General features: G+C 36.3%; 1 long non-coding RNA gene across 2 annotated transcripts in view; it reads right to left on the reverse strand.

Annotated features, from left to right (window-relative positions):
* Positions 1-13,062: 13,062 nt before the first annotated feature.
* LOC118546009 (uncharacterized) overlaps positions 13,063-15,304 on the reverse strand; it is a 114,017-nt gene continuing 111,775 nt past the window's right edge. For both annotated transcript variants that reach the window (XR_013445326.1, XR_013445325.1), the window contains one exon: positions 13,063-13,408. This is a non-coding gene — a long non-coding RNA (uncharacterized LOC118546009). The remainder of the gene's footprint in view (positions 13,409-15,304) is intronic.

The raw sequence follows: 15,304 nt of genomic DNA on the forward strand, positions 1-15,304 counted from the left end.
CTAATGCAGGACATATCCTTGACAAAATTTTATCCCAGTTTCAGAACTGGAGTACTACTTCAATAGTAATGCCCAGGGTTAATTATAACCCTCTCCTACTTTATTTAATTGTACTGGTGAAAATTTTTTGTTGTAGTCTTTTCCTTCTCTTTTTTTTTTTTTTTTTTTTTTTGTACTTTCATTATTGAGGCAGGTGACCTACAGAAATCCCAGTGGATCTAAGCTACCAAAGGAAATTCTATTTGGTAAAGTCGGGAAATAGTCAATGCTACAATGGCCTATGTAAATAATTCAAGACCTTTGAATACTCAGAAGAAGATTGTTAGCTGATTATTACTCAGTAGAGGAAGATGAAAACATGGGAAGCAAAAGTCTTATCTCTTCCTGAAATTCCCTACCATTTCCCCTTTTTTAGCTTTTTTTGTCATATGAGCTTAAAAACAGATTTGACCTGGACAAACAGCTGACTGAACAATTATTCTGCATTAAACACTAAATAGATACAGAAAACATATATTCTATTTGCAGTCCTCCAGGAGCTATACTCCAATACCAGTCTGGATTCAGCCAGGAAAACACAATCCCCCCTCCACTGAATATAGAATTAGGCCTTTACCTAACTTTGCAGTTGCTTGAGGAGCGAAATCTAGGGACAGTTTTCACCAATTGTTCCCAGGTGCTGCCACTGAAGTTGGCAAAAAGTTGACACTGAAGATTTTTCCCCCTGAAGAACTAAACCAGAGTTCCTCAAGTCACTGCCTGAAAGCTGCTGCATTCTTTGAGGACTTTTGGAGAGGCTCCCACAAAATGTTCAGTCTGTTAACAGTGAAGAGGGTGGTTCTCAAGTACTTGTGAGAATGCTGTGGTGAACTTCCTCTCTGCCCAGGAATAGGTGCTTCCCCTCCCCTCACTTCATCCCTCTCATAAGGAAATCCTGTCCTGTAACATATAGTGAAGAGGATTCTGGGAAATGTAGTTTACATTTCCCAGGTGGAAGTGATGCCTAATTGACCCTAGATGGTCCTCTGTTGTGCACATATTTGTGGACCTTGCATCTGTGCATACCCCATTTATGCATATTTAAGTTCTGACCAAAAGTAAAAGCATAACGCTTTGCTTAACTTGTCAGAACTATCTGTGTAGAGTCAAAGGTGTAATCATCTTCTCAAAAGGCAAAATAGAAAATCCCATATGCCATTTTATTAATCTCTGGATAATGTTCATTTCTTTTCTAGCTCAGTCACTATCCCTCTTGGGTATCTTGAAACTTAAAGACTAAAATATAAATTCAATTTCTAGTGACACCATTTATATTAGATAATAAGAGAGCCACAGGGAGAAAGATGAAAAATGGACTTGTTAATATTTACAAACTTACATATATATAAAAACAAAGAAGAAAATAGGCATAATCCCTACAATCCTTACTTTTGCAAAAAGTCACATTGTCTTAGTTGACATCTATAACTTCCCTTTTCACTACCCCTTCCACATTCCCTCATCTTCAGCTAGCACAGTAAACAATCATGTTTCTTTGCCTGCTACATTTTCAAATTAATTGCCAGAGGAACATATGCCCTAAGTAGTCTTCCTTTTCTGAAGTAGTTTTATTTTTTTCATGGCTTTTTTTTTTTTTTTTTTAACCAGAAAACACAGATGTAGTAAGAGAATCTCTTCTCTCTGCCTCCATTGAATGATAGAAATCCAATTAAGACAAATCAGCTCAGCTAATAGAGTAAACCTCTTCTCTTTATCTAATGTTCCAGTGACAGAAGGAACATAAAATGTGTAGCTTTTGGTTTAATGGAATCAATCTTGAGTACCTTGGTTCAAATATCCTTCCCTTTTAAGAACCATGACTCCAAATCATCAAAGCCTAAAGTTGTGGCAATAGGATACAAAACTTTTGCTGATGAGAAATTAAGGTCTGTGATATGAACAACTACTGAGAGAAAGAATGCTATCCTCCTGATCACTGCTACAGAGCATAAAACACATCCAAGAGGACACTTCCCAGTCACACTAAGTGTTTACCCTGCTGATCCTCTTCTTCAAATATCCCACAGCTCTTTATCAGCTTTAAGGTTGTTGTATGACAAGGCTTTAGAGTAAATGATGGTGTATGATTATGAATAGAGCATGAGATAAGGCAGGAAAAGCAGGTCTACATCCAGAATAAATATCTGTTCTAAGGAAATGCGGATGCTGTCATTTCTAATACGAAGGTATACGAGATAATCAACCTGCTATGCAAGTTAATAAACCTACTGCCAGGTGACATGTTTGTCCCAGGGAAATGGTGTCATATTGGGAGCTCATAGCTAATCACGACTATTGGCAAGTGGGCTCTAGTCTAGTTAAATCTTGGATAGAGGAAGTACTGTGTTTTAAAATCTACAACTAAGCTCCACCCCTGTCACCACAGTCACTTTTTCAAGAGGCCATTGAGAAAGAGAAGAGGTTTCTGGCTATGAGACATGCATAGAACCAATCATCTTTCCTATCTTGATATTAAGAACTTACTTTGTTGTAATTATGCTTTTTGTCTATACTAAGATGTCCTTTTACTTAATCTCATCCCAAACCTCTTCTCACCAGGTTATTAATTTTGTTTTTCTACTCCATAGTGTCTAACCAACAAGTGAGTAGTGGCATATGAATCACTGTAGATGATTCTGGTCATCTATACTTCCAGGGGAATTGAACAATCAGACATGCTTTTTGAACTTCTGTCTACTGAGATCTTCCTTCACCCCTAGCATTCAAGGACATCCTTCTATTTTCTTGCTATTTTCTTTGTACTACCAGTAGGTGGTACAAAGTTCAACTTTTTTGCCTTTAGTGAGCTATTCATAGGGAGCTCCTCATGATGTCATGCATGTGGGCTGAAAAGGAAGCTGTAAGTCAGAAGTAGAGCCATGAGAAGAAGACTTATTAGGACTTGGAACATAATGGAACTTACTTGTTCCTTATGGAGTTCCTTGAGCTTGATCTCCTATATCTCACTTCCATTTGATTATGGAATAATTTTTAAGTTGTAATATTATGTACACATGGGGTATTCTACTTGAGGTCAGTGGTTTGTGCTCTTTAAAAATTTTAATTTTGACACAGTTTTGCAGAAGTATTTCACTCTTATCTATTTATATAGATAATACAACAGAACTATTATTAGAAAAAGTTGAGAATTTGAAGAATAATTGTTGCTGTCTCTCAGAGAAAACATTACCCAAAGGGTATTGGTGGTACCGGTAATGGTGAGATTAGAAAACAGAATCCCAGATACATAGAAAGATTAAAAAAAAAAAAAAAAAAAAAACCCACAAAGTAAGGATTCCACTACCCAGCCAGCAAATTAATGATAAAAACCGATCAAAATAAAAAAGGGCAAATAATAAAGACAAATAAAGAAATTAAGAAACAGATAATCATAAAACCAATGAAGACCAGTGATACAAACATATTCTGTCAATAAGGTTTTCAAGAAGAAGCAAATAGCACCCTCAGATGTGAGTCAAGGTGAACAGGGCAACTAATGAAAAAAAGTGCACCATGAGAGAAGCTGTGACCTTGAAGTGATTGCTGCAGTTAGCCTGAGGTGTCTCCACAGAGAGGATCTGGTAAAATAATCAGCATTGTTCTTAACGTCCCTCAGATCCAGGTCCAAGGATCTTAGTGCTTGAAAAAACAAAACAAAACAGAGGAAAGGGTGCTCATTGCTTTAGTCTGTCCTGGTTTGCTTCTTGTAGAGAGCAGATCATAAAGTAGTAGAGAATGGATCTAATGGAGCAAATGGAAAATACCTTTGGAAAGGACACTGTAGTGAGTATCAGATGATTTATCTGTTTCCATACCTCTTTACCTGAGGGGAACGCATACTTTACAGCTTAGATTAAGCAAATTCATATCATGAACAGAGAGGTTAGGCATGTGTCACAAGTCGGAGCAAGAAAATAACCTCATAATCTGGCCAATTCATTGTTTCAAAAATTGATATGAAGCCCAAGCTGAGAAAATCTACCTATACATGGTATGCCTGAGCTGTCAGGAAAGATATACACCTAAGAAGGATGTTAGACTCAGGGACTGTTGAGGTATGAGTTGGTAGTCAGATTACTGAGATTACTGAGACAGATTACAAAGACTACTGGAATCAAGAAGTGAGTAAAAAGACAAAGACCTGAGATTAATTTAAGTCCATAGGTCCATTCATTGTTGAAGCTAGCTGCAAACACAAATTTCTCAGTTCCCAGCTGTCTGAAACAGTATATTCACATTTCTTGGTTACAATAGTTTAATTTGGGTTTTGGTCACAGAATTTGATATCTGAAAATAGAATATTTCTTTTTTATTTTTTTGCAATTTTATTTATTTATTTTTTACTTTTTTTATTATGTTAATCACCATACATTACATCATTAGTTTTTGATGTAGTGTTCCATGATTCATTGTTTGAGTATAACACCCAGTGCTCCATTCAGTATGTACCCTCATTAATACCCATCACCAGGCTAACCCATCCCCTCACCCCCTTCCCCTCTAGAACCCTCAGTTTGGTTCTCAGAGTCCATCGTCTCTCATGGTTCATCTCCCCCTTCAATTCCCCCCACTTCATTTTTCCCTTCCTGCTATCTTCTTCTTCTTCTTCTTTTTTTTAACATATAATGCATTATTTGTTCTAGAGGCACAGGTCTGTGATTCAACAGTTTTACACAATTCACAGCACTCACCATAGCACATACCCTCCCAATAGTCTATCACCCAGCCACCCCATCCCTCCCACCCCCACCACTCCAACAACCATCAGTTTGTTTCCTGAGATTAAGAATTCCTCATATCAGTGAGATCATATGATACATGTCTTTCTCTGATTGACTTATGTCACTCAGCATAATACCCTCCAGTTCCATCCACGTCATTGCAAATGGCAAGATTTCATTCCTTTTGATGGCTGCATAATATTCCGTTGTATGTATACACCACATCTTCTTTATCCATTCATCTGTCAGTGGACATCTTGGCTCTTTCCAGAGTTTGGCTATTGTGGACATTGCTGCTATAAACATCGGGGTGCACATACCCCTTCAGTTCCCTACATTTGTATCTTTGGGGTAAATACCCAGTAGTGTAATTGCTGGGTCATAGGGTAGCTCTATTTTGAACTTCTTGAGGAACCTCCATACTGTTTTCCAGAGTGGCTGCACCAGCTTGCATTCCCACCAACAGTGTAGGAGGTTTCTCCTTTCTCCGCATCCCTGCCAACATCTGTCGTTTCCTGACTTGTTAATTTTAGCCATTCTGACTGGTGTGAGGTGGTATCTCATTGAGGTTTTGATTTGGATTTCCCTGATGCCGAGTGATGTTGAGCACTTTTTCATGTGTCTGTTGGCCATTTGGATGTCTTCTTTGGAAAAATGTCTGTTCATGTCTTCTGTCCATTTCTTGATTGGATCATTGTTCTTTGGGTGTTGAATTTAATAAGTTCTTTATAGATTTTGGATACTAGCCCTTTATCTGATAAGTCATTTGCAAATATCTTCTCCCATTCTGTTAGTTGTCTTTTGGTTTTGGGGACTGTTTCTTTTGCTGTGCAAAAGCTTTTTACCTTGATGAAGTCCCAATAGTTCATTTTTGCCCTTGCTTCCCTTGCCTTTGGCAATGTTTCTAGGGAGAAGTTGCTGTGGCTGAGGTTGAAGAGGTTGCTGCCTGTGTTCTCCTTTAGGATTTTGATGGACTTCTGTCTCACATTTAGGTCTTTCAACCATTTTGAGTCTATTTTTGTGTGTGGTGTAAGGAAATGGTCCAATTTCATTCTTCTGCATGTGTCTGTCCAATTTTCCCAACACCATTTGTTGAAGAGACTGTCTTTTTTCCATTGGACATTCTTTCCTGCTTTGTCAAAGATTAGTTGACCATAGAGTTGAGGGTTCATTTCTGTGCTTTCTGTTCTGTTCCACTGATCTATGTGTCTGTTTTTGTGCCAGTACCTTACTGTCTTAATGATTACGGCTTTATAATAGAGCTTGAAGCCTGGAATTGTGATGCCACCAGCTTTGCTTTTCTTTTTCAACATTCCTCTGGCTATTCGGGGTCTTTTCTGGTTCCATACAAATTTTACGATTATTTGTTCCATTTCTTTGAAAAAAGTTCATGGTGTTTTGATAGGGATTGCATTAAATGTGTAGATTGCTCTAGGTAGCATTGACATCTTCACAATATTTGTTCTTATAATCCATGAGCATGGAATGTTTTTCCATTTCTTTGTGTCTTCCTCAATTTCTTTCATGAGTATTTTATAGTTTTCTGAGTACAGATTCTTTGCCTCTTTGGTTAGATTTATTCCTAGGTATCTTATGATTTTGGGTGCAATTGTAGATGGGATTGACTCCTTAATTTCTCTTTCTTCTGTCTTGTTGTTGATGTATAGGAATGTCACTGATTTCTGTGCATTGATTTTATATCCTGCCACTTTACTGAATTCCTGTATGAGTTCTAGCAGTTTTGGGGTGGAGTCTTTGGGGTTTTCCACATAAAGTATCATATCATCTGCAAAGAGTGAGAATTTGATTTCTTCTTTGCCCATTTGGATGCCTTTTATTTCTTTTTGTTGTCTGATTGCTGTGGCTAGGACTTCTAATATTACATTGATTAGCAGTGGTGATAATGGACATACCTGCCGTATTCCTGACCTTAGGGGGAAAGCTCTCAGTTTTTGCCCATTGAGAATGGTATTCATTGTGGGTTTTTCATAGATGGCTTTATGATATTGAGGGATGTACCTTCTATCCCTATACTCTGGAGAGTTTTGATCAAGAAAGGATGCTGTACTTTGTCAGGTGCTTTTTCTGCATCTATTGAGAGGATCATATGGTTCTTGTTCTTTCTTTTATTAATGTATTGTATCACATTGATTGATCTGCGGATGTTGAACCAACCTTGTAGCCCAGGGATAAATCCCACTTGATCATGGTGAATAATCCTTTTAATATACAGTTGTATCCTACTGGCTAGTATTTTGGTGAGAATTTTTGCATCCATGTTCATCAGGGATATTGGTCTGTAATTCTCCTTTTTGATGGGGCCTTTTTCTGGTTTGGGGATCAAGGTAATGGTGGCCTCATAAAACGAGTTTGGAAGTTTTTCTTCCTTTTTTTGGGGGGGGGGAACAGTTTCAGAAGAATGGGTATTAATTCTTCTTTAAATGTTTGGTAAAATTCCCCTAGGAAGCCATCTGGCCCTGGGCTTTTGTGTTTTGGGAGATTTTTGATGACTGCTTCAATTTCCCTGTTATAGGTCTGTTCAGGTTTTCAATTTCTTCCTGGTTCAGTTTTGGTAGTTGATACATCTCTAGGAATGCATCCATTTCTTTCAGATTATCTAATTTGCTGAAATATGGTTGCTCATAATATGTTCTTATGATTGTTTGTATTTCTTTGGTGTTGGTTGTGATCTCTCCTCTTTCATTCATGATTTTATTTATTTGGGTCCTTTCTCTTTTCTTTTTGATAAGTCTGGCCAGGGGTTTATCAATCTTGTTAATTCTTTCAAAGAACCAGCTCCTAGTTTCGTTGATATGTTCTACTGTTCTTTTGGTTTCTATTTCATTGATTTCTGCTCTGATCTTTATTATTTCTCTTCTCCTGCTGGGTTTAGGCTTTATTTGCTGTTCTTTCTCCAGCTCCTTTAGGTGTAGGGTTAGGTTGTGTATTTGAGACCTTTCTTGTTTCTTGAGAAAGGCTTGTATTGGTATATTCTTTCCTCTTAGGACTGCCTTTGCTGCATCCCAAAGATTTTGAACAGTTACGTTTTCATTTTCATTTGTTTCCATGAATTTTTTTAATTCTTCTTTAATTTCCTGGTTGACCCATTTATTCTTTAGTAGGATGCTCTTTAGCCTCTATGTATTTGAATTCTTTCTGACTTTCCTCTTGTGATTGAGTTCTAGTTTCAAAGCATTGTGGTCTGAAAATACACAGGGAATGATCCCAATCTTTTGGTACCGATTGAGACCTGATTTGTGACCTAGGATGTGATCTATTCTGGAGAATGTTCCATGGGAAGTAGAGAAGAATGTGTATTCTGTTGCTTTGGGATGGAATGTTCTGAATATATCTGTGAAGTCCATTTGGTCCAATGTGTCATTTATGAAAATAGAATATTTCAAGTGAAGAACCTGAGAAATGAAGTTGTCTTAGATGAGGTTAGAGGTAGAGCAATGAGAATTTCTTCATCTTCACTTGGGGATGTCCATAATTCCTTAAAGCAAAGCAATTGAATTCTTGCCTGATATATATTTGGAAATCAGAGGGTATATTACTGAGACTACAGTGTAGAAAAATGTTTTTCACAAATATTTATAAGCTTTTTCTTATGTTTTTCAATAAAGTTTTATAAAAATTGAAACAATTTCTGTTCAAATTAACTACCTATAATGTGAAAAGGAATATGATCTGGGTTTTTATAAGAGGTCCTTACACCCTATGGTCAGCAATCTATATTAAGTGATTAATCATGTTATCTTTACTATGAAAAGCTAGTCCTTTGCTACCAAATAACATTTTCTTACTGCTTTAACACCTGCCAGACACCAGGCTTTCTTTCTGTTTTCCTCAGTTAGTGAGTAGTGTTTATTTGTAGGATTAATTTCTGGCACTTGAGTATTGTCTTTTGAGCTTTAATGTATTTTTAAAATTTTAATCTCATTTAAATAAAAACTTATAAAGGGAAAAAATTAAAATTTTAATTTCATTACATTTTTATGTTCAGAAACAGAATGCATCCACACAACCACAACTGTCACACTACCAAAGATGATTGTTTTATCTTGTTGAATTTTATATTTTGCTATATCTCTACCTATTAACTGCATCAAATGTTTTTGGAGGTACGGGTGAGAGAAAGAAATATAAATAAGTCTATTACAGCATTTTCTGTATACTAGTCATAGACCCAGCATGTTCTGCTTACAAGCTTTTGACATCATTAATTTTAAAAAAAAATTAGAAAAACCCTCATATAAATAGGCTTGTTATTTCTCCCTGAGAATTTAGATGTGTGTGTATGTAGAAATACTTTCATTTTAATCTTGATAAAAATAAAATGTGACATTTCTAAAAACAGTAATATAAAGGAGCGAATGCTTCAGTATGAATATCAGATAAAGTTGTCAGATCGGATGAGTCCCAATAGCAGTCCTAGCCAATAGATTTGGGATGGTGAATTCCCAAACAAGCTCAGTGGAGCCAGCACTGGTTAGCTCACCCACTGATATCAATAATTATAGCTTCAATGACTAAATAAATCCTGTTGTAGAAATGAATAGATTCTTTTAGAACTGATGCCATTTGTAAATTCATTTGATTAAAATTAATAATTTTCTGATTATGACTTGGCATTCTATGTAGGCCTGCCTATTTGTGTAGCTGGGTTCATGTGCTATGATAAAATATGGTTAGTATTCTGTTCTCATATGCCAGTCTTCAGGTTTGTTGATATAACTATTCCTCAGGTAGAAGACCCATACTTGTTTTGATGAAATTGGGTTTCTGACTCTTCCACATGAAGACCATAACTTGAATTGTGGTACAATGATAAAATCACCAGAGCAAATATATCTTGGATGAGAGCCATCCATCATTCCCTGCTTCTCAATATAGAACTATTATGCACCACCCTCTTGCTTTCTTCCAATTAATTTCTAACTACATTAAGGGGCAGACATGTTTTGGTAACTACCTACATGAGGAACCCCTTAAAAAGAACCCTTAAAACCTTGAAAAAATACAATCACCTTTCCCTCAAGGTGATTCATGTAAACCATGTTCATAAGCTCTTCTACTTAAATGTTATTGGAAAGAAATTTCCTGCAGATGCTGCAATAATTTCTCCCAATTTAGATTTATAGTTGGATATAGCATATAAATTATATCTACAGGCTCTATAAGCAATATTTGCAAACCTTACTCCTAGAGTGATCAATAGAGTCTTTGAAGAAAACAGCCATGGTTTTGGCTATGTAAGCTACAACTTATTTGTATAATTTTAATTTATTTCCAATCAAAATTTGACAGCGTTTCTGAAAATGCTAGGCAGTGTTTCAGAAATTACAGACAGATTCTATAACAGTAGATTATATTGTATTGCCAGAAGAACTAATATATTTAATATATGATAGAACTATGCCCTAATCTACCTTTTGTTAACCTTTGCCATCTTTGAAATATTCTATAAAATCACTTTCCTATGAAGTAAAAATTCCTGTTCTTGAGCATAAGCAGTGTTGTTTTGGTAAATGTTTAATAACTATGGGATTGGGGGAAGTTTCCAGTAGCATTTGATAATTTTCATTGTTCAAATACTCTTACTACAGCTGAATCCAAGCTACTAACATGAGATCAGTGAATGTGGAATTAGGAAAAGATATGCACAAATGCTCTCATAAACCAGAGGCATTTGACTTCAGCATATAAGTTAATAAGGCAATTTTAATACGAAGTTGGATGTATTTTTTAAGATTTATTTATCTTATTTTATTTATCTTATTTTTTTTAAAGATTTTATTTATTTGTCAGAAAGACTACAAGCAGAGGGAGAAGCAGGCTCCCAGCTGAGCAAGGAGCCTGATGCAGGACTCGATCCCAGGACCCTGGGATCATGACCTGAGCCGAAGGCAGCCGCTCAACCAACTGAGCCACCCAACCAACTGAGCCACCCAGGCGTTCCAAGATTTATTTATTTTAGAGAGAGAGCACATGTGAGCATGTGAGAGTTGGGGGAGAGGCAGAGGGAGAGAATCTTCAAGCAGACTTCCCACTGAGCATGGAGTATGACACAGGGCTCAATCCCAAGACCCATGAGTTCATGACCTGAGTGGAGACCAAGTCAGACACTCAACCGACTGAGCCCCTCAGGTGCCCTGGAACTGAACATATTTTTTATCAAGCAAAAAAAAGAAAGAATCCAAGCTTAATATGTCATAGAGAGATAACAAAGACTAAAATATGGGGATTTTAGGTTTATTTAAATTAAATTTTAAATGAAATGATTTTGATTGAAAGTAATATATTAGAATATTTTGCCCTGGCTCATTCATTTTACTGAAGAAAGGAAGTTCCAGAGTATACAGAGACTGGTTAGTTGACAAAGCTTGAACTACGACTAATTTTTCATATGCTTACAGTGAAAAAAATGGACTGAAAAAAATGAGTTAAGATTCAATAGATCAAGTTTTAGAGAGTTCTACAAATGTGTTATTCTGAAAATCCAAGTTCAGTGACCTCTTCCATCTAGGACTAATGATTATCCTTTTTGGTAAAATAAAAAAATTATGGATGAGGTGAAGAGTTCTGGAGTAATCACACTCCACCATCTCTCTTACTGAATACAGCTATATAATACCTGGGCAGAATTCATGGAACAGCTATTTGAAGGCTCTGAAAAGTAAACAGTAGCAGGTACATTGAGGAGTAAGATCAAAATTCAAAATATCACCCAAAGAGTGTTAAGTTTGTCATTTTCCCCCTACTGGTATACCCTGATTTTCACTTAGTGCAGCTTGAAACCTAGAAGTGGGCAAGGACCCTGACCAGGAATGGTCAAGGATAAGCCCTCTAGTTTTGGCTTGAGGGAAAAGGGTCTCTTAACATTCACAGCAAGTAGGAGGAATCCTCAATGGTTTACCTTTTCTCTGTTCTCCTATATGTTGGCACCCAAACAAGAGTATGGTGTAGCACTAGGAGCAGGAGTGAAATGGGCTGCTGGATTATCTGACAATCTAAGGTAGGGAAATTTACTCTAATCAGAGGACCATGGTCCCAATAGGATAAGACAAATCTCTATAGTTATCAGGATCCCCCCCCCGCCTGCCGCCCCGGCGTCTTGTCTCTTGAGTCACAAGCACAGATATGAGTTCATAGAAGATCTAGAAAATAAAGGGGCAGACTTCTGGCCAAAGGACAAAAAAAAAAAAGCGCCAGGGTACCACAAAGTACAAAAGGGATTATGGAGGGAGACAGACTTAGAAAGCAACACCCTAGAGTTGTATATGAACTCCTGAGCTCACCTCTAAGATATGCATATGTGAATCTGATCTAAACAACATGCACAGACATTGGAAACTGAGTCATGAGCTAGACCACTGCCAAGATCCCAGATTAGACAGTGGGTAGGGCACAGACAAGATAGCTCTGAATAGCCCTGCAAAGATTTGAAAAAAAAAAAAAAAAAAACCAAACACTTCTACTGAAGCCATGACCCACTGAACTTAGTCTTAATTAACCAACTAGGTTGATTTTCTATCAAAATAACAAAAATACCAACATACTCTATAGGATTTAAACAAAACATAGTCTCATACTATTCAAATGAAAATCAGACAATCCAAAATTGGTTGGCATAAAGTACTCAGAAAAATAACAACTCACATGGAAAAAGATCACCAACAGAATCAAATTTGAGACAACAGGTGTTACATTTGAGAAAAACTTTAAAGCAACACTTTGTAAAAATGTTCCAATAAATAAGGACAAACACCTGTAAAATGAATGGAAAGACAGAAATTCTCAGCAAGGTAATAAATGATATAAAGAACGGAAAAATTATTTAAAGATCAAATGGAAATTTTAGAACAAAAAGTAATAAAAAAACAAAACTCCTTCACTGTTTTGGATTCAAGAGCAGGTTGGAGATGACAAAAGTAAGAGTCAGGGAACTTAAGGATAAATCTAAAGTATCCAGTCTGACCAAAAAAGAAAAGATTGAAAAATATGAACAGTGTATCAGGTTCCTTTGAGGGACCACCCCTCATAGAAGTTGAGAAAAATTTCAATAGAAAAATAAAAGTTAAAAAAAGTCAAAAAGTTAAAAAAAGTCAAAAAGTTAAAAAAAGCCTGCAAAATCCCCAAATTTGGTCAAATATATAAATATATAGATTCAAAAAGTTCAATGAACCCCAAACTGTATATACACGTTGACAGGCAACCTTAGGAGTTTCCCAGGTGAAATACGAAATCAGCTCCCATACACCGAGGGCAAAAACAGAACAAAGAGGAAGATCACTCCAGATTGATAGGTGATAGGTTTAATACGGAAGGAAAATAACATACAAGGCTTGTTTTGGGAAGCCACAACCCATCAGGATCTTAAGAGTTCATATGGAGACTTTAACAGGGTTCAGGTCACATACACAGTCTAGATGGTCTCAGTAGCACATTACTCTCTCAAGTTTGCATACTTGAAACCAGCTCCTACCATGGAAACAGCGGGCAGAACATACATTCCAAAGACAGGGGTGGGGGTGAAGATCCTCTTGATTGTCCAGGTCCAGCTCCCAGGTCAAGTGGCAGTCATGTCTTCGATGACCTCCTTCAATAATATGCAAAGAAATGGACACTGAGAATATCAGAAACTTCTAAAATTAGAGACAAAGAAAAAATACTGAAAGCAGCTAGAGGAAAATTTACAAGCTAACAACAATGCAAATGACAGTATATTTCTCTTCCAAGACTACAGAGGCCAAAAGGAAGTAGCACAACATGTTTAAAGAGCTGAAATAAACTGTCAGCCCAGAAATCTATATCCAATGAAAATATTTTTTAAGAATGAAGGTGAACACATTCCCAGATTAAAGGAAACTAGGAGAATCCTTTGCAAGAAAACCTGTTTTGTTTTTTTAATTGCTATACGAAGTTCTTCAGGCAGAAATAAAATTGCATCAAATGACAGACCATAGATCAAAGAAAATTATCAAGAATAAGGGATATTATATGATAAAAAAGAAGTCAATTCACTAAAAAGACATAATAACTAAAATAATCTAAAATCATAATAAAATAATCTAAAAGCACTTTAAAATACATGAGGCACACATGGACTTAGTAGAAAGAGGAGACAAATGCATTGTTTTCACTGAGACCTCCAACACTCTTCTTGCAGTAACTAACAGAACTACTAGAGAAATAATCAATCTAGAAGACCTGACAGCACCATAAACCAGCTGGATATAACTGACATTTAGAGAGTACCTCACCCAATAGTGGAAAATATTTCCTTTTTGGTGCACATGGAATATTCACCAAATAAACCATATCTTGAGTCAGAAAACAGAGCTAAAAATAAACATAAAATGATTGTGGAAAATGACAGATAAGTACACTTTTACTTCCTGCTATTAATTTCTCTTTCCTCTCCCTTCCTGCCTCCTGTTGGACAGTTATATTCATTTTATTTTTTAAGAGTTACGGTATTTAAGATGTAGTTTCTTTCTATAATACTTCGCTGTTTAGACTCAAGTTCTGTGGAGATTGTTCTAATTGCTCATTATCAGTTGTCCGTTTAGTTTATCACAGCTTTTCACTTGTAATTATCTTACTTGGGTTTATTTTGTTGTTGGCTGAAATCCACTCAAGGGCTTTCTTCGAGACTTTCTCATGTATACCTTTTTTTGAATAGTTTCAGCATATTTCATCTCTGTTGTTTCAATAAATTCACAACAATTGGATTATAATATTTGGGTTAAAATTGTTCCAAAAAATTTGTAAACATTGCTCCACTGTCATATGACATTTGTTATTTATGTGGAAGCAACCATCGTATTTGCTGTGTGGCTTAAAATAACACAAATTTATTAGCTCACAGTTCTGGAGGAGAGAGAACCAATATTGGCCTCACTGAGTTAAAATCAGGATGTCAGCTGGGTTGCATTTCATTGTGGAGGGTCCAGGGGAGAATCCATTTTCTGGACTTTTCCAGCTTCTACAGGCTGCCCCCATTCCTTGTGACCCTTCTGTCTTCTAATCCAGTTAATTCCAGGCTGGGTCCCTCTCACGCTGCCATCTTGGATTCTTTCATGTCTGCCTCTGTCCTCCATTTATAAGCAGTGTTTCAACTGTATTGAACCAACCTGGATAACCTAAAATAATCTCTTTATCTCAAAATAAACTGATAAGCAACCTCATTTCCATCTGCAACCCTAATTCTCCCTTGCCAGGTAAACTAACATACTGTATTTTCTTGGAATTAGGACATGGGCATCTTTGGAATCCTATTATTTTGCTACCACAGAGCTTCTCAGTTTATCTTTAATGTTCATTTAAATATATATATATATTTATATGTATGTATGTACATATACATATGTATATGTATTATATATAGGTAGACAGAAAATGTTACATTAGTTTCAGGTGTACAACATAGTGATTTAACAAGTTTATACATAATGCTATGCTCATCACCAATGTAGCTACCATTTGTCACCATACAATGCTATTACAGTATTGTTGATTACATTCCCTATGCCATAACT

Source organism: Halichoerus grypus, chromosome 2, assembly GCF_964656455.1.
Source record: "Halichoerus grypus chromosome 2, mHalGry1.hap1.1, whole genome shotgun sequence".
Taxonomy (NCBI): Eukaryota; Metazoa; Chordata; class Mammalia; order Carnivora; family Phocidae; genus Halichoerus; species Halichoerus grypus.